The 16,383-nt window shown below is 47.2% G+C and overlaps 1 protein-coding gene across 3 annotated transcripts in view; it reads left to right on the forward strand.

The window, feature by feature from the left end:
• HTR2C (5-hydroxytryptamine receptor 2C) overlaps nucleotides 1-16,383 on the forward strand; it is a 149,344-nt gene that overhangs the window by 41,731 nt on the left and 91,230 nt on the right. Inside the window, exons 1-3 of one of the 3 annotated variants that reach the window (XM_056809476.1) lie at nucleotides 6,088-6,304; nucleotides 7,769-7,824; nucleotides 14,988-15,041. The gene's annotated coding sequence lies outside the window, so the exon portion shown is untranslated. Of the gene's footprint in view, nucleotides 1-5,847; nucleotides 6,305-7,768; nucleotides 7,825-14,987; nucleotides 15,042-16,383 lie in introns of those variants that run through there. The other 2 variants (XM_007507535.3, XM_007507534.3) reach the window with 2 other exon arrangements.

Consider the following 16,383-nt stretch of genomic DNA (forward strand, 5'->3'; position numbering starts at 1 on the left):
CTTCAATTCTACCTGATAGCCTATAAGCCCTGGCTTCAAATGCCTACACCAGCCTGCGTTGGCTCTGCAACCTTGGACAAAGTTCCTCCTCTGTAAAACGATGACCTCTAAGATTCCTTCCAGATTTAAATCTCAGATCCCTTGATTTCTTTCCTTCTCAGCTCCAAATGTGAGAAGCTCATGGGACCCTCCCTTCCTCCTCTGAAAGGGGGGAAGCTTGAGTGATATTTGGGAGGGTTGCAGGGGATGGAAGATTGGGGGAAGGTTGCTAATCAGGCCATCACTGTCCACTCTGCTCTAAAACAAACAATTGTGATCTAGTTGTAACTTGGAAGTTAGCATACAGTAGCCTATTTGGCAGCTCTTTCACCCCACTGTTACCCCCCAGCTTTTGCCACAACTTTGACAAATTGCCTGATTGGGAGAACATCAGAAAGTTGCTAGTGCAAAGAATTTGGATCTCTTACCACCAAACATTTTAACCAAGAGGTTTTGTTTTTTCAAATGTTTGAACACCGATTTTTGCTTGTGTTAGCAGATCTGTGTGAAAAGGAGAAACTCAAAATACTAGAAAGTGAGTTAGCAATTTGCAAAATGCCTTACTCCTTCAGTAAAGTCTGGGGGAAGCGCATAGACCCTGAGCAGTAGCTAAAGGGCCCAAGTGACCATAAATCTAACTGTCAAAAACAATTTGCCTCCACCTCTACTATTAAAATGATCTTGGGGCCACAAGCATGCTATGTGTGATATACTGAAGGCAGGAAGGATTATTCCAACATGGTTTCCACTGTTCTGATCAGACTGCCACTGGGATATCTTGTCCCATTTTAAGGAAGAAAGCAAATAGGATGGTAGGCATTTAACAACCAAGCCCACCTGAGGATTAATTCGAAGAACTGGGCATGGTCAGCCTAGTGGCCACTTGAGAAGGATGTCATAAATGGTTTCAGTGAGTTCTGTCTGATTCATGTGTCCATTCCTGTAGAAGGTAGGATGCACAGCTTGGAGCAGTGGAAGACTCGGAATAAGTATATAGTCAAAGAAAGTGACAAAAGGGTACAACCCTATATGGATATGTATGTTCTGGTCTGTTAAATAAATCCACATAAAACAGACTGAAAATATCTAATATAGTTCATAAAGCCAGAAATATAGAAGCAGAACTCGATTCAGATTTTATAACCAAACCACTCCCCAGCCAGAGAGAGAGAGAGAGAGAGAGAGAGAGAGAGAGCGAACAACAGCTGAAATTGGGAGAAGGTTCAATACTTCTCCATACCACCTATTGTCTTCTGGCCAAGATACTATATACGGCCAAAGTCATTTCCCCCAGTAATTGTTGAAGCCTGAGGTTTCTTGACAGCAGTTGGACATGGGATGGATATAGGTCTTAGGTTGGCAAGGATATTCTTTGTTAATGGATATAAAACAGTGGGCATTTTAAAGATTTACTGGTGTCTTGTAACTTGGAAGTTGAAGGCTACTGGCCAAGAGAAAGGCTGATAAACTAGTCCTCCAGCTCCTCTTGGCCCAGTTCATTATTCTACATGGAAGGAGGCATAGAGTTGCCATCACTCTTTAATGGCTGAGAAACCTTGGTTATTCAAAATGACCTGGGACCAGAAAAAAGAACTCTGGCTTCCTTTGCTCCACACAGAGATAGAAGGGATTTGTGCCCTGGTCCCCTGACTCCATGTAGCCATGAAAGCAGCACCACAAACAGCTCAATTTTTCATTGGAGTGAAACAGGTGGTTTTCCTTGTGATGGAGCTTGTGGGGAGATCAAACTATTTACTGAGTTCCAGGAAATATTTCCAGAGATTCATTTAAGTCTTCTCTTTTTAGAAGTCTGGCAGCATACAGTTAATCCTTAACAACGACTCATGGGGAAAGGGAAGGGAGAACTGATGCCAACTCAACAAAGGGAAGCCACTCAATTATGTGTTAAGGACAACAGCATAGAAAAGCGAATTTTTCAAAACTTCCAACAATCTGTTCCCAGCAGAATCCGAGAGCCAATATTTTAAGCACTTTACCCTCTCCTGGTGTACCACCTCACCTTTGCCATGAACCAGTGCCTGGACAGAATTCATTGCATGTCAGATTCGTGTAGTTAGTTGACCCATTTTGCTGTGTATCCAGATTAAGGCAGTTTTCTAAGTCATCTATCAAATGGTCCAGAGCTAGACTCCAAATGGCCAGAGAAGTAGATCATTGTGTGTTTTAGTCCCTTCCCAGTCTTCATGAAAAGATGGCAGGCAGTACGCTTAGTGGAAAGGGTACCAGGAGCCCTGGGTGTGAATGATGGCCCTAATACTTGCTAGCTGGGTGACCCTGGCTCAGTCACTTCAACACTCTGAGGTTCAATTTCCTCCTCTACAGATGGGAGCAGAGATAATAGCCATATGTCCTCATGAGCAGGGTGTGAAGAAAAGGATCCATAAATCTTAAAGGAATGGGAGTCATTTTTATAAGAAAAATTGGCAAGGGTAGAATGGGAACTAGGTATGGCAAGGATATTATACATACCCCATCTGGTCAATGGCTATTGTTTATGCAAATGAGCGTGTCACCGTCACTTTTCAGCAAACCTAGAATAAGCCTGAGTCATTTCTGGGCTCTCTATGTAGCCTGATGTTTTTCTCTTCGGTGTGTCACATGCAATAGCCAGCAGGAAACCTTGCTAGGTGCAAGAGAAGGAGAGTATGCCAACCATGGATGGTAACCTAGCTGTGCCCAGGATGGCAGTGCAGTCAGTAGCAAGTAAAGACACGAGCGAGCATGAAAACCGCCTCAAATTCAGAACTTGGTAGAATCCGGTTTTTTGCCTACTGCAATGCTCAGTCCTAAACCAACTAGCAGCAAGGGGTAGGGGCCAGAGGTCCCTTCAGGACTCTGCTGTCAGCACATGTGGTAGGCCTCTCTCCTGCCTCACCTCAGTGGACAACCTCTGGGAACCCATGGCCAATAGGGCCCTAGACCTGGCACTCCTTTCACAAACCATTTGCATCCGTGGACCAAAATGGATAAAATCAAGGACTCTGGCCTCCTCCCACTCCCCCTTACCTCAGTTTCCTAGAAGCTTCAACGGCTCATCTTCCTCATTTGTGTAGAAGGTTTTTAGCACAGTGATGGGCTGTAGGGTTGGCAACTAAACCTATTTGTTGCTCTAGCTTCAGCAGCCCCCTAATGGACAGCTTTGCCATGGCAATGGCTGGAAAGGGTTCAGCTTGTTTTGACAAAAAGTGCGAGTAGGGTATTGCGAGACTATTACACAGGAATTTGAATTGTCAAATAAGTCATTTAAGAAAATCTTAGTTTCTTCATCTGTATAAAGCAGAAATAATAGTGCCCACTGCACCGGGCTGTTGTGAGAGAACAGCTGCAAAATGTCTCAGGCTCTTAACAGGATGCCACAATCTGAGCCATCACTATTGCAGCAGGCCAATGAGGAAAGGAGGAAGCGTTGGCTAGAATGGGGCATTGAAGAGCGCTGGGTTAGTGCAGAGATGACAAGCTTCAAGGGGGCCAGTTTTTCAGCAGGTAGTTTTGACTGGTAGGGGCTACCTTGGAATCATCTAGTTCACTGTGTGCTAGTGTGTTTGTGCGCTGGTGGGTGGTACTCTAACAGCTCGTTGATACCCTACCCTGGGTTGCACTGGACAGGCCCTTACTTAGCAGGCACCTGGGTTCCTGGGAAGGGAAAGAACAAAATGGGACAAAAGAATAAAAAGGCAAGAGATTGGACTGCAAGCTTCTGGGTTCTTTCCTCATGATAAGAAGCTTGCAATGGAAGTCTCTTTCACAGGATGCCATCTGTCAGTTTTGTTAGCTCTAATTCAAGAGGAGATGCTGCCCTTCCCTTGACTCACCTTAAATGTTTTCATTTGGGCTAGAAAAATAATTCTTTACTCCCTTCTTTCTCCTTTGGGGAGAAAGGCAGCCTGGCTCAAGGGGCATCAGGGACAAGTGAGCTGTTTGCCCAGTAGCGGGGGCAAAGGAGGGTCTTTGGATCTTCAAGGGCAGGAATGAGGCCAGCTGGGTGCTGCTTCTCCTTTCCCCATGCCTCCCCCTCCATCTGCTGAAGGATGCTGTGAGCTCATCACCTCTTCTAAGGGACTGCCCTCTGTAGAACTGGGACTGGAGAGCAGCTCCACTGCTAAGCGAGTTTGGGTGGCTGGAAGCCCTGAAGCTTTTCTAATTACAGCTGACAAAGAAATACCCAGGTGCCTGCAGAAGCTTCAGGGAGGGGGCAATGGTAGAAAGAGGAGAGCCAGTGCATTGTTTTTAATTTGTGCGCTGCCTGGCATCCCAGCCTCATGGTCTGTAACTTCACTGTGATGGAGGCAAAGTCTGAGATTGGAAAGACATTATGGAAAAATCCCATCCTGCTTTGTCAGACTGCTGCGCCCAGGTTTATGACATTCAACAGATGGCCCGAGATCTCAGTGTTTCCTTATTTAAACTCAGCCAAGGAGAGCTGACCTCCCAAGTCAGGCTGCAGGTGCCAGGCCCATGCCCCTTTTCAGATCCCTGGGAATGGGCAGGGGGCAGCACTTAAGACTGATAATCCCACTTCTTACTGTTTCTCTCTCCCAAGTCCCTATCCCCATTCTAGCAAATGGCGAAACAGGAGAGGACTCAGGGGCCCTGGTACTGGCCAGCTTAAGTTTCCTGCTGTCCCACCTGGGCACCCTGACCAGCAAACGCCACTGCTGCATTGCCGTGTTTCAGCACACTCAGCCTGGCTGCTGGTTAGCCAGCCAATCTGGGGGGCTTCCCTCTCTTATGTGCCCCCTGTCAGGAGGAGAGGAGTCTCTGTTTCTGTGCCCCCCCCCTTGTACTGCTAGGATGAGTTTTGAAGATTCAATTCCCCACCCTAAAGGCACAGAACCTCCTCCCCATTCTTAGTTGCCCTGGACTCCAACAGTAGAAAGCTCAGAAGCAAAATGGTACCCAGCCTTTGCCCAGGGCACCCCCTTTCTCAACTGTCCAAGTCCAATGGCCCAATGTAGGTAGGCTGGGATTACCCTGCCTTCATTCAAGCCTTTGGAGCTAAGCATCCTCAGAGGAGCAGAAACTTTCCAGTTACAAATGGGCAGCTTCCCTGCTTCTGGGTGACTGTGGTTTGAGCTCTGGGCAGAGAGCCCTCAGGCCAGGGAGCTAGCTGAGGCTTCCTGTCGCCACAGGCTAGAAACCCCTCTGAGCCCTAGGAGCCTTGTAATGCAGACCAGGGGCTTGATGGGAAGGGAGCTGGAGGTGTCTTCCCTTCCCTTGAGGTACTTGCTCTCACTTGGCCCCAGGGGACGTTGGGAAAAGAGGCCTACAAGGTACTTCTGTCATCTCCCGCAAGGGAGTAGATGGTCACCAAGGGTTCTTATCTACTTAAATGAGTTCTCCCCCTCCCCCCCCCAGGATAGTACTGGCCTGCCTCCTGCTGGTAGATGAGGATATTGGGGAACCATTGGGGGACAAAGCTAAAATATTTGGCTCCATCCCTCTCTGGGAACCACAGATAAGGAAGGATATGTGCCTGCCTCTCTCCTCTCCCCAGCTTCCCGTTAGTGACTCATCCCACTCTCTCCTCTGGTGCTTCTAGCCCCCGAAATGTTCTGAGCTCACTAGCAGGCTACAGGGGGGCAGTGAGGCAGACTGAAGTGGAGGGGGTGCGGTGGCAAGGGGTGATTGGCTGCATATTGCCCCGCCTCTCCTGCCGCATTGAGGCAGGGTCTCCTGGCTATCCGGAGCCCCCCTCCCCCAGAAAGTTAGTTTGGTAAAGGGCCCTTGCTGCTGCCAAGCAGAGAGTAGCGGAGCCCCGCTTTGTGACCTGGGCCCCAGTGTATCTGTGACTCCCTTTGCCCCGGCAGTCTCCCACCCCACCCCACCCCCTCACCTTCGTGGAAGGTGATGCGCAATCTACTGCAGGAGGGAGCTCAGCGAGGTGCCTCACTGGGTCCCCTGCTTTCCTTTCCACTCCTCTGGTGGAGCAGCCCGTCACCCTCCCAAGGAGGGCTTTTGCAGGGTTCCTCTGGCCCCCCTTCCCTCCTCCTATCTTTAGTCCCAGCTCAGTGTTCCCTCAGCCTGGCAGCCTCTGCGTTTATGCGGGAGGTGAGGTGGTGAGCACAGAGGAGAGGCAGTGTGCGCACTCCATCCTGGACTCCGGCCCAGCCTTCTCCGCTGTCCGTCCGGGTTCCACTCCGCACGGCTTGCTCCTGTCCGCCTTCCTCAGGCGCAGGCAGCTCCGGGGGGACCCCGTGCGTGCGCCCGCCCGCTCGCCGAGAACGCCCTCCCGCCGGCGCCCGCGGTAAGTTTGGCTCCCCCCAGCACACTCCAACCCGAGTGCGCGTGCTTTCCGCTTGGGCTGGGCCAGACTGGGCTTGGCTAGGCTTGGCTTGACCCCTTTGGCCAGAGTTCCCTGATAGCAGGAATCTTGCCTCTTCAAGCTGCCCCTGCAGTTTGTGGCTGACTGGCTGTCCCCACCCGCTTAGGCTCCCAGGCTGGAGCTCTCAGTGCGTGCGCACTTGGTACCTTTCTGCCCCAGGCCAGTCCTGAGCATTTGGTTCAGGACTCGGGGCACCAGGGTCAGCGCCAGACCCAGTGCACCCCGAGGGCAGCTCCTAACTTCACCCATTCCATAGGTTCAGCCTGGGATCCTGACTCAGAGGGCTTCTGCTCCCCACTGGCCTGACAACTGCCCTCCTGTGCTTCTGCTTCTGCTTCTAGGTCCCTTCTTCCCTGCCCCCTTCCCTATTTCTTGGGAGATTTCTCTATTTCTCTTGAGGCACATCCTGGGGCTCTTGAGAATGGCTGACTAGGAGCCCCGGCTGGAATGCCTTCTGGAAATCCCGGCTGGGGACTTGGGTGGGTGGCAGAAAGCCTGGGTGGATGTGCTTGCCTGTGGCCCTTATATCTTTGCTTGGGTGGTGTGGAGAGTGGCCCTAGGGGCAGAAGGCTCAGCCCTGTAGTTGCTTTGGAGGAGGGAGGGTGCCTGAGTGCTGCCAGCTCTCTCCTGCTAGCCCACTTTTACAGGCTGTTCCTTGCTGTTGGCATTCAGAGCCAAAGCTGGAGGAGTCATTCATTAACATTTATTTGAGCCAGCCCCACCAGAGCCAGTGTTGTGATGCAGGGCTGAGAAGTGAGGAGGCCAGAGTCTGGCCTCCCCCCATGGCAGACAGTGAGGCCCAGATGGGGGGTGGGGGCAGGTGCCCAAGTTCTCTTGGGGCTGGTAACCATTTCTATTGCTAGTTGGACACTGACAGATAGACCTTATCCAAGGTGAGGAGGAGCACATGGTCAGGACCCACCTGAGTTTAGCCCTTGGGACTGAGATAGATACTGGGTCAAGGTCTGACAGAAGCACCCACAAGCCAGATTGCCCCCCTGCCCACAATTAGTGGGAATGGGCTGCCCCCATAGCAGGTGGCATGTCTTCAGACTAAGCATAGGCTTGGAACCTTCAGCAAGTGCCATAGATCTTCCCAGCTTGAGTGTTGCTTCTCTTTGGGAGTTTAAAATTTTTTTAAAATGTTTGAAAATTCCAGTGTAGCCCAATGCCTGAGAATAGCATGATTTAACATATGCTTCTTGCCATTCTTCTGAAGAATCCTTCCTATCCTGGGGATTGGCAGCAGAAGAGCAGAGTGAATTGTAGGGCTCCCTGTCTAGCATGGCTCCCTCCCCCTCTAACTCCCCCATTTTGAGGAGAAAATGAGAGGGATGAGTTTTCCTGCTTGCAATTTCTCCAGTGATAGATTGCCTTTCTCAACAGCAGGAGCAGCCCTGAACCTCTAAGGGCTAGCTAAGACTAGTGGGCGCAGTGCGAAGGTAGGATTTTTTCAAACATTGCATTTGCCTCATTCTGGTGCCCTTTGCCCATCTCAGTCATCTAGAGGTTTAGGGATGGGGAGGGGGGTTAAAAGCTGTTTCTGCTGCTTTGGGTTGGTTGGGAGGTATGGCACCCGGCTTCCTCGGCTTTCACCCACAGTGGGAGGCCATCTCTCCAGCATCCACATGGAGAGCCACTGCTGGTGGTGTATTCCCCTTTGGGAATCTCTGGAAAGGTGGCGTTTGGAAGTCTTCTGTGGTTCTGTGTCTTTTGCAGACCAGAGGACAGGCGAAGCACATTTCGTCTTTGTGAATGAAAAGTCTCCAAAGCTGAGCTGCCTCAGAGACAAGGGGGCGTGTGACTGCATGATCTTTTCACCTTTGGGAGGTTGAGAACTCTTTGCAGAGAAACGGAAGAAAGGAGTTCTCTGAGCTTTACTTAATCCTCTGTACTTCTCTTGTGGTTAATCACCATGGACAGTTCAGCATTTAACTGGAAAATGGCTCAGTCTAGCAGCTGTAGCAGTCAGAACTGCTGGTCAGATCTAGTTTGCTTCATGGTTTTTGTGCCTGTTTTTAGCATTCAAAGCATGTATTGGGTGCCTACTTTGTGCAAAGGCTGTGCTAATTGCTGAGGATGCTCCGATGTAGATGTTCCTTCCACCACTGCAGATCCCTGCCCCTCTGTGCCTGTTTGTCCTGTATCTTTCATCCCATGACCTCTCGCAGATTGGCCAAGAGGAGTCTACCCAACTGCCTGGGCAGCTTCAGTATTTATGATGATGTCACTTGGAGCAAGCTGGCCTCTTTGTTTGACCTCTTCAACCTTCATAGCTTCCATCTCCCTCTCCGTTACCCCTAGGAGCCTCACCAGCACCCCAAACAGGCCCATTTCCATGACCCTGCCCTGTGACATTTCCTCGTCTGATGACTGGCTGGTGGCATTGGACTTCACTTTGATGTACATTCCCTGTAAGAGTGTTAGGCCTTGTTTGCCCCTTTCTTCAGTGTCTTGGCCCCATAGTTAACCTTTGCAGCAGGGCACTACTTTCCACATTTGCTGCACTTTCTTCCCTTTTCCTTCCATTTTTTGTGCACTGTCTGCCTCTGATAATCCTCAACAGCGGCTCATCCCTCAGCCAATAATAGTAACTTTACATTTTCATGGGAAAATAGAAAGCTAGGAAGATGGCCTGGATAGCCCTTGAGGAGCTGAAGTCACTGGAGCCAGAAAGGAGATTGGAAGACTTTCTAGATGGGATTATTTCACTTCTCTCAGGAATATTGGTACAGGCTGTGGGAAAGTTGTGGCAGAGCTTAACAAGGACAATAAGCCCCCAGTTGTCAAAAAAAGAGCAGACAGTGGAGTCTGCAAACTTTAAGGGCAGCGATTTTGTCTTTGATTCCTGGCAAAATTCTATAATACATAATTAAAGGGATGGTTAGTGAACATCTAAAAAAGGAAAGAGTTGGCTTGAGCTTACAAAGCAAGCCATACCAGCCTACCCTTAGTTGCTTTTGTGTCAGTTTTCCTAGACTTGGATCAGCCTTGCAGCTGAACAGCCTAACACAGTCTCCCAGACTTACCGTAAGGTTCAAACAAAATACATACAATATCCAAGCATTCTGCAAACCAGTAAGTGCTGTCTAAGTGCTAGCTATTATTATCTTTAGGCTGGAGACACAGTTTACCTAGATTTTAGCAAATGATTGCAAAAAGTCTCTTTGGGAGGAAATAGAGATATGTGAACTAGATGAATGGGTGGTTTGGTGATGTATAACAGTTGTTCAAATGATTAGACTCCCCAAATACTTAAAGGATGACTCTGGTGCCAAGATCGCTAGCAGAAGTTCCCATGAGTCTGTTTTCTTACAAGAGCCCTTCTAGGCAAGGCTAAGTTCATATGTATTGGGGACATTTGAGAGGGCCAGAAACAGGTTGGACTTGTGGGCTTCCTGCCTCAAGGCACCAGGATAAGATGTGAGTTCCTCAGCCCTCTAAAGTCAGCCTCCAATCTCTCTCTTGGCTTATGTTACACACAGACTGTGTTGCAGGTAGCCTAGACTGCTATTCCCTGAATTCAGCATGCCCTTTTCCTGCTTCCAGTTGTCCACAGACTTCCCCATGCCTGGAATCTCTACCTCCTACTTTTTCTTCTCTGTCCCTCAAAGTCCTTTTCTTCTTTCAAGCTACCACCTTCACATCACAATATTTACTGTTTTCTCCATCCACCATTCAATATACTCTACCAATTCCCTAGCATGTAGCAGGCATACAGTTTAACATATGTGGGGGATTTGAAAGGAGGGAACATGCCAAAGCAAAACTCCATCCCTTTTACCCTTTTGCCCAGTGTACAGAATCTTTGACCAGTACGTGGCGCCCTCCACTAGTTGGAAGGGATGTGGGGTTAAAGGGCAGATCTCCCATTTGAGCCAAAGCTTTGGAAACTCTTGACCAAGGAATCCCCTTTCTGATAAATCAACCTTAAGATTGGTCCCAGTAGAGCTAGAGACAGTATGGTGCAGTGGGAAGAAATTTGGAGTCAAAGATCCTATCCTAACAACTCTGAATCTTCCCTGTGTGACACTGACAGGGTGTCTCTCTGGGTCTCAGTTGCTTTTTCTGTAAAATGAGGTTAGATGAGAAAATATTCCAAAATTAAGAATGTAGGGATCAAAATTCAGAGAGGGAGTGGGCAGAGAGGAATAAAAGAATGTGGAGACAGAATGACAAGTGAAGAAATGTTGTCAGTGGAGCAATTTGATTTCTTCTTTGTTACTAAGCTTTATATTTTACTTTAAGAAAATACAACTTTCAGGTGCTCTGCCAATTTCTTTAATTAGAGACTTAAAACAGCCCTAGTGAATAGTAAATCTCTTGACTCAGAAGAAGCAACAAGATGAAGTCAGTTAATTTATTTCTGTAGCACAATACTAAAGATGCATCTGTAAACCACTGGGGTCTGGGAATGGGGAAGAGGCTGGGAGTTTGACAGTTTGGGAGTTTCTTCACATGACCCTCAAAACATGCCTTCTCGCTGATTCTCGTGCAACATGGGCAGTTTAGCTACAAGAGTAGAAAGTGGAAAGGAAACCAAGTTTGGAGTCAGACGCCTGGAATTGAATCTCAACTCTGCCATTTCTTAATTGTGGGGCCTTTGGCAGTTCACTTTCCCCAATTTACCCTCGGTTTCCTTCTTGTCTGAAAAATTAAGGATTTGGAAGACCCAAGGGGAGATTTCTCCTATACTTAGAATGTAGTTTAATGATTTTATCACTGTAAAGAACTCCTAGAATGGGAAATCTGGTCATTAATCTAGCTTTAATTTATAGTCTTAGAGAGTTGCCTGAAGTTTATATGGCATATATAGAAGTGACTTTTCTATGGTTGCATAGCTACTATGGGGCAGATGCTGAATTTGAATCTGGGACTTCTGTGTCTGAGCCTAGCATCTTCCTTTGGGCCTACCACTAGCTACACGTATGGTCTTGGGCAAATTATCAAGACTCAAATTCTCCAGCATCTGTTAGCTGAGAACCCACTGTCATTACCCCTTTTCCAGTAGTCTAAATCTAGTCTTAGAATCCAAGTTAGAGGAGCTGAATTTGGAATGACCACAAATCTTAAATGATGTCCCGAGTATTAAACCAACAAGGGGTCATCAGCCAGTGGGTATGCAGAAGCGCCCCGGAGTCCAAGAAATTCCCATGAATAAATGCAATTTCCTAGCATTGAAAACATCCAATTGGATTGGAAGAGGGAGGGAAATAGGTAGCATGAGAGAAAATCGCTTCCTTTTTTTTTTAGTATAGAGTAATTAAGTGAATTCCAAGGATGTTGGCCATCAGTTACAAATTCTCATAACCTTTTCGAGGTGACTTTTATTTCAACTTTTGTGCAGTGATAGCCCCCGTAGAGTACTGTTAAAGAATGGATAGGGAGATGAAATCCAACTTCATTTGAGAAACTGTTAAATTATAAATGATAGCTCTTCAATTCGATCTTAAACAAAGCTCCCCAGAGCACCAAAATGGCCCAGGAGCAGACTCATCAGTGAGTTTTGGCTGGGGAGCATTGTGTGACAGCTGGCAGTGGGCACTTGCTGGGCCCCCTGAAAGGTGAAGCATGATCGATTCATTACTGACTTTTGGCTTCAAACATGTTTATGCTCAAACTATTTAGTACATGCTCAGAAACTGAAAGTGAAGGGTGGGAGGGTGAAGATTGGGAGAGGCCAAAGAGGTAATCATGCTGTTTATTGTTTAGCTCTGAGAAATGGCCAATTTGGGGACATTGCAGGAATGCAAGTGGTTCTAGCATGATCTCTTGGGGGCTTTTTGACCACCCGTCACTCTTTGGACAATTGGAAAACAAAAGTGGACAGTTTTTCTCTTTTAAAGCATTTTTCTGGGGCTATTTCTCCATCTCGTTGTAGGCATGCTGAAATGCTCCTCTTCCTCATCTTCTTGGCTTCCTAGAAAGTACTCCTTGCCCGAGCTTAAAGCCCAGCCTAAGTGCCACCTCCTTCAGGAGGCCTTTCCTGGTTTGGTGCTCCTCCCCTATTCCCTTCCATATTTGTAATGACACTTCATGCTTGTCTAACCAATGGCTTCTGAGAGTCTCTCCACAATAAGCAGGACAGGTTCATCTGGTCCATTTGACAAGATAATGAGACTTAAGGGCGAAATGACTTGCATCCTGCAGTGTGTTAGAGGCAGAGGCAAACCTGGAACTCGGGCCTCCTGGCTCTGTGTCCACTGTGCCTCCACCGAATTACACTGCTTCTTTCAAAGGCCCATTGCAACTGATCTAGCCCTCCATGAGAACAAGGTAGCCAAGACTCCAGGGTGCCTGTGCTTCCCTCTTGGAAGATGTCTGAAGTTCAGCAACAATCCATATGGAAGTTGCTCTTCACTTGGAGCCCACAATTCCTAAAGTTGTAGCCAAAGTCACTGATTCAGATACCTCAAAGCTGTCCAATGGGGGGACCTAGAGCCAGCCAGCCAGCCAGTGACTTTCAGGAGTTTGTTCAGAGACTTGAATTTCTGGCTCTTTGGGGAGGGGGAGGCAGGAGGAGGGAGGGGAGAGCCCAGCCTCCTGGCTAAGTACTTTAGAGTGCTTAAGTACACACATTAACAGCTCTGTAAAAGCCACAAGACATTAAATGGCGAACATGTGAATCCCTAAGTAATAGAACAAAAGTATGATGATTAAATCAGTAATGGACTTACATAGTTTCCCTCGTGAAACACCGTAATAATGATAATCTCCTCACTGACATTTCCACAGTGCTGGATTGCTGTATGGCTTACCAAGCCAGGCACACAGCGGAGGGAGCTGAAGCCTAGAGCTGAGCTGGGAGAGGCCCCAGAGATGACTGACTCTTAATTCCCTACTCTTACCTGGTTAGAAACTGAGGCCTTTGAGAAAAGTGAAAGCGACTTGCCTAAGGTCACACAGCCAGTTGTCAGGATTTTCACTTGGGTTTTTTGCAAGGATCTGGATGCAGATCTTGCCCTGATAAAGCACAGCTGCCCTAAACCCTAACCTCTGAGGTTGACTAATATACTCCCTCATTTCACTGAGGGGGAAACTGAGGATCAGAGCAGAGTAGTCAGGAGAAGATCTTAGACAAAGGATTGGTTTCACACTAGATGGCTGACTGAAGCTCCACAGAGCCCTAACTTCCAGGGGATAAACAGCTTTGCCTCTCTCTCTCCCTCCAGCCAAACTAGTCAACTGTCCATAAATCCAGGCATGTAGATGGGAAATCCCCTCAAAAGTGGTGCAGACAACAACCAAAGAAAATGACAGTGTCATTCAATAAGGCAACCCCCCCCCATTATTTGTGATCAAATGCCATATAAAGTCACTCATTGAGGCTGGCCATCTGTTTCCCTTTTCCCTCTCCAAGCCCACGTGGACCTCTTTCTCATGATCCTGCCCATTCAGAACGTCCATGAAAGACTTTTGTAAGGGAAAACCAACTCTAGGTCTAAGGGACATTGCTGCACTCTGTGCAATAGTAAGATTTGAGAAAATGGAAACTTTGAGCAGACTTCCTTTTCAGCCCAGAAGAAAATTGCTAAGGTTGGGGTCAAAATAAGAGTCCAACTTCCTGGCCACAGCACAGTTGGTGGCAGTCACAATGGCTGGCATGGCATAAAAATGGCCATTCGTGACAGTCTAGTAGACACTGGAAGAACCAAAGGGTTGATATTAGCATCTCCTAGCTCGTAGTCCTAAAGCTAGACCTCATTGTCTTTGTTGTTGTTATTGTGGGGAAGACAGGTGGCTTTTCCAATATGATACAATTCCTGGATCACTTAATAGAGAATTCCTAGGGACTCGCCTGTGCCACTGAGAGGTTCAACCCAATGGCTCATAGTATGTCTCAGGGCTTTATTACACACAGTAGGCACTTAGAACTTCATGTTTGATATACAGAGGGACAGCAGAACCTTGGTCTTGCCTCCCATGTCACCTCTCCTGTTGCCTAGGTATCTGCCACATTCCAAATGTTCTGAGAGGAATGTACATGATGAGAAGAACACCACGTGTTCTCCCCAAATTAAATCAATAAAAATCTTTGCATCTCAAGCGGTCTCTCTTGTGTTTTTCCCCAAATCCCACCAGGCCTGCAATGCTCAGAATATATTAAGTAGTGATGTCATTATCCAATCCTGTTATCTTGCTGTATAAATGTGGAAAACATTCAAACAACATTCAGAGTATGTTGATTCCTCCAATAGCAATAGCTCCAATGGCCCTTTTGGTGCCAGTCATTTTCACACGTGAATACAGACGCAGCAAAAATTTGATTGTTGCTTCAGCTCCTCTGGCAGCATTGTCCTAATGCAAACTGAAAGGTGTTTCTTATCAGGCCAACTCTTGAATACCTTGGAGTTGAATAACTTTCCAAATTCCTTGGAAAGGCCAAGGCCCAGGTGCTCTTTCATTTCTGCTGTAATTATATTATAGGTGTGAAACACACCTAGAGCAATGCATCTTCATTTGCATTTTATGCAACTGGAGAGTACAAGACTGGCTTGTCATCTTCATGGGGTTCCTTCCACCGCCTTCCTTAAGTCTCAGAGAACTAGGGCCAGTATGTACCTTGATGTGTTATTAACCTTGGTTTTCCCATCTTTCTTTTCAGAAGAAAGACTGCTTCTAGAGGAGACTGACTTCTGCACACCGGCCACTTCAAAAAGTAAGTACGTGCATGCCAGAGTGAAACTCAAGTTGGGGCTTGAAGTTCTGGGGTTGTGTTCATCATCCTAAATATCGAGGCGGGAATTGCCCTTATTTTGTTCATGTTGCTCTATCTCGTAATAAGTAGAAGAATGTCTTTAATGTTTCTTCTTTTACTAAAGGAGAGGATGATTGAACTAGCTTCCATTTATTCAGAGAACATGGGGTTCTCTGAACAAGTAAACCTTGCTGTTGCATGACCTGATGAAATGGTTATTCTGATCTTGATTTGGGATGCCATGAGTTGAAGCCAAGAGGTAGCATAGTGTGGTAGGTAGAGGGCCAGCCTTGGGGTCAGAAAGACCTGGTTCAAGTGTCTTGGGCAATGCTCTAAAATTATAAGTTGCAGAAAAATTCCTGAGCTGCATTGAAGTTTGGGATCTCCAACCCCCAAATTGATAAATTCACACATCTGACATCCCATCCTTGGAAAAAAAAATCAGTGCCCCTGGATCCCAATCAATGGGACTTAATCTGACCCCTGGAAAAGGAAAGTGCCCTTCTAGATGATAGCCCATGGGCCTTAATTAATGAAGTCCTCTGGTCTTTTTAGCAGGGCAAGACCAGCTAGTAGATAATCCAACCAAATAAACTCTGAGAAGCTCTTGTGTGTTCTGAAGTCACAGAGCCAGATTTGGAGCAGAGTGAATAGGGAGAAAGTGGACAGGCTTTGCCAGAAGCTCCTGTTCTATTAAAGGCTTACTTGGCCTTCTTGCCCTCTTCCTGCCCCATTGATTGATAGATGGTCAGAATAGTCCTTAGGAATATCTACAGTGCTTCATCTCTCACTGTGACCCACTACAAAGTCCCAGATGGGGAAGATCAAGGTTTAGAAATCCCAGGAAGTGACAACTCAACATCTGAGATTTGGGGAAATCCCAATTTGGCCTCCTAGAAAATTGCTTAATTTTGAACTTTGAAATTCCATTACACAGAGGCCCAATCTATTTTTTCAGATGAACAAACTAAGACCCAAAGAGGCCAATGGTTTGCCCTCAAAGGCACACATTTGGAATAAGCAACTATATCTGTTTCCCCTTTACCTCTCGGATGAGATATGCTTTATGTACAGACTTTAAGTACCTGGCTTTGATACAGGATCCCCAAATCCCTCTTTTCCTCTGGGTAAGGAAAGCTCATAGATTTCCGCAGGCTATGTCAATTTACCCAAAGCAAAATATATCTGGCAAGACTGGGAGAAACGCTATGAGAGCAGTAGCTGAGTAGCAGAACCCAGCACAGTTCATTAGCCTCAAATCTAGAAGTTAAGCTATTCTCTGTCAGCTACAGAGGACACGCCT

Source organism: Monodelphis domestica, chromosome X (assembly GCF_027887165.1).
Source record: "Monodelphis domestica isolate mMonDom1 chromosome X, mMonDom1.pri, whole genome shotgun sequence".
NCBI lineage: Eukaryota > Metazoa > Chordata > Mammalia > Didelphimorphia > Didelphidae > Monodelphis > Monodelphis domestica.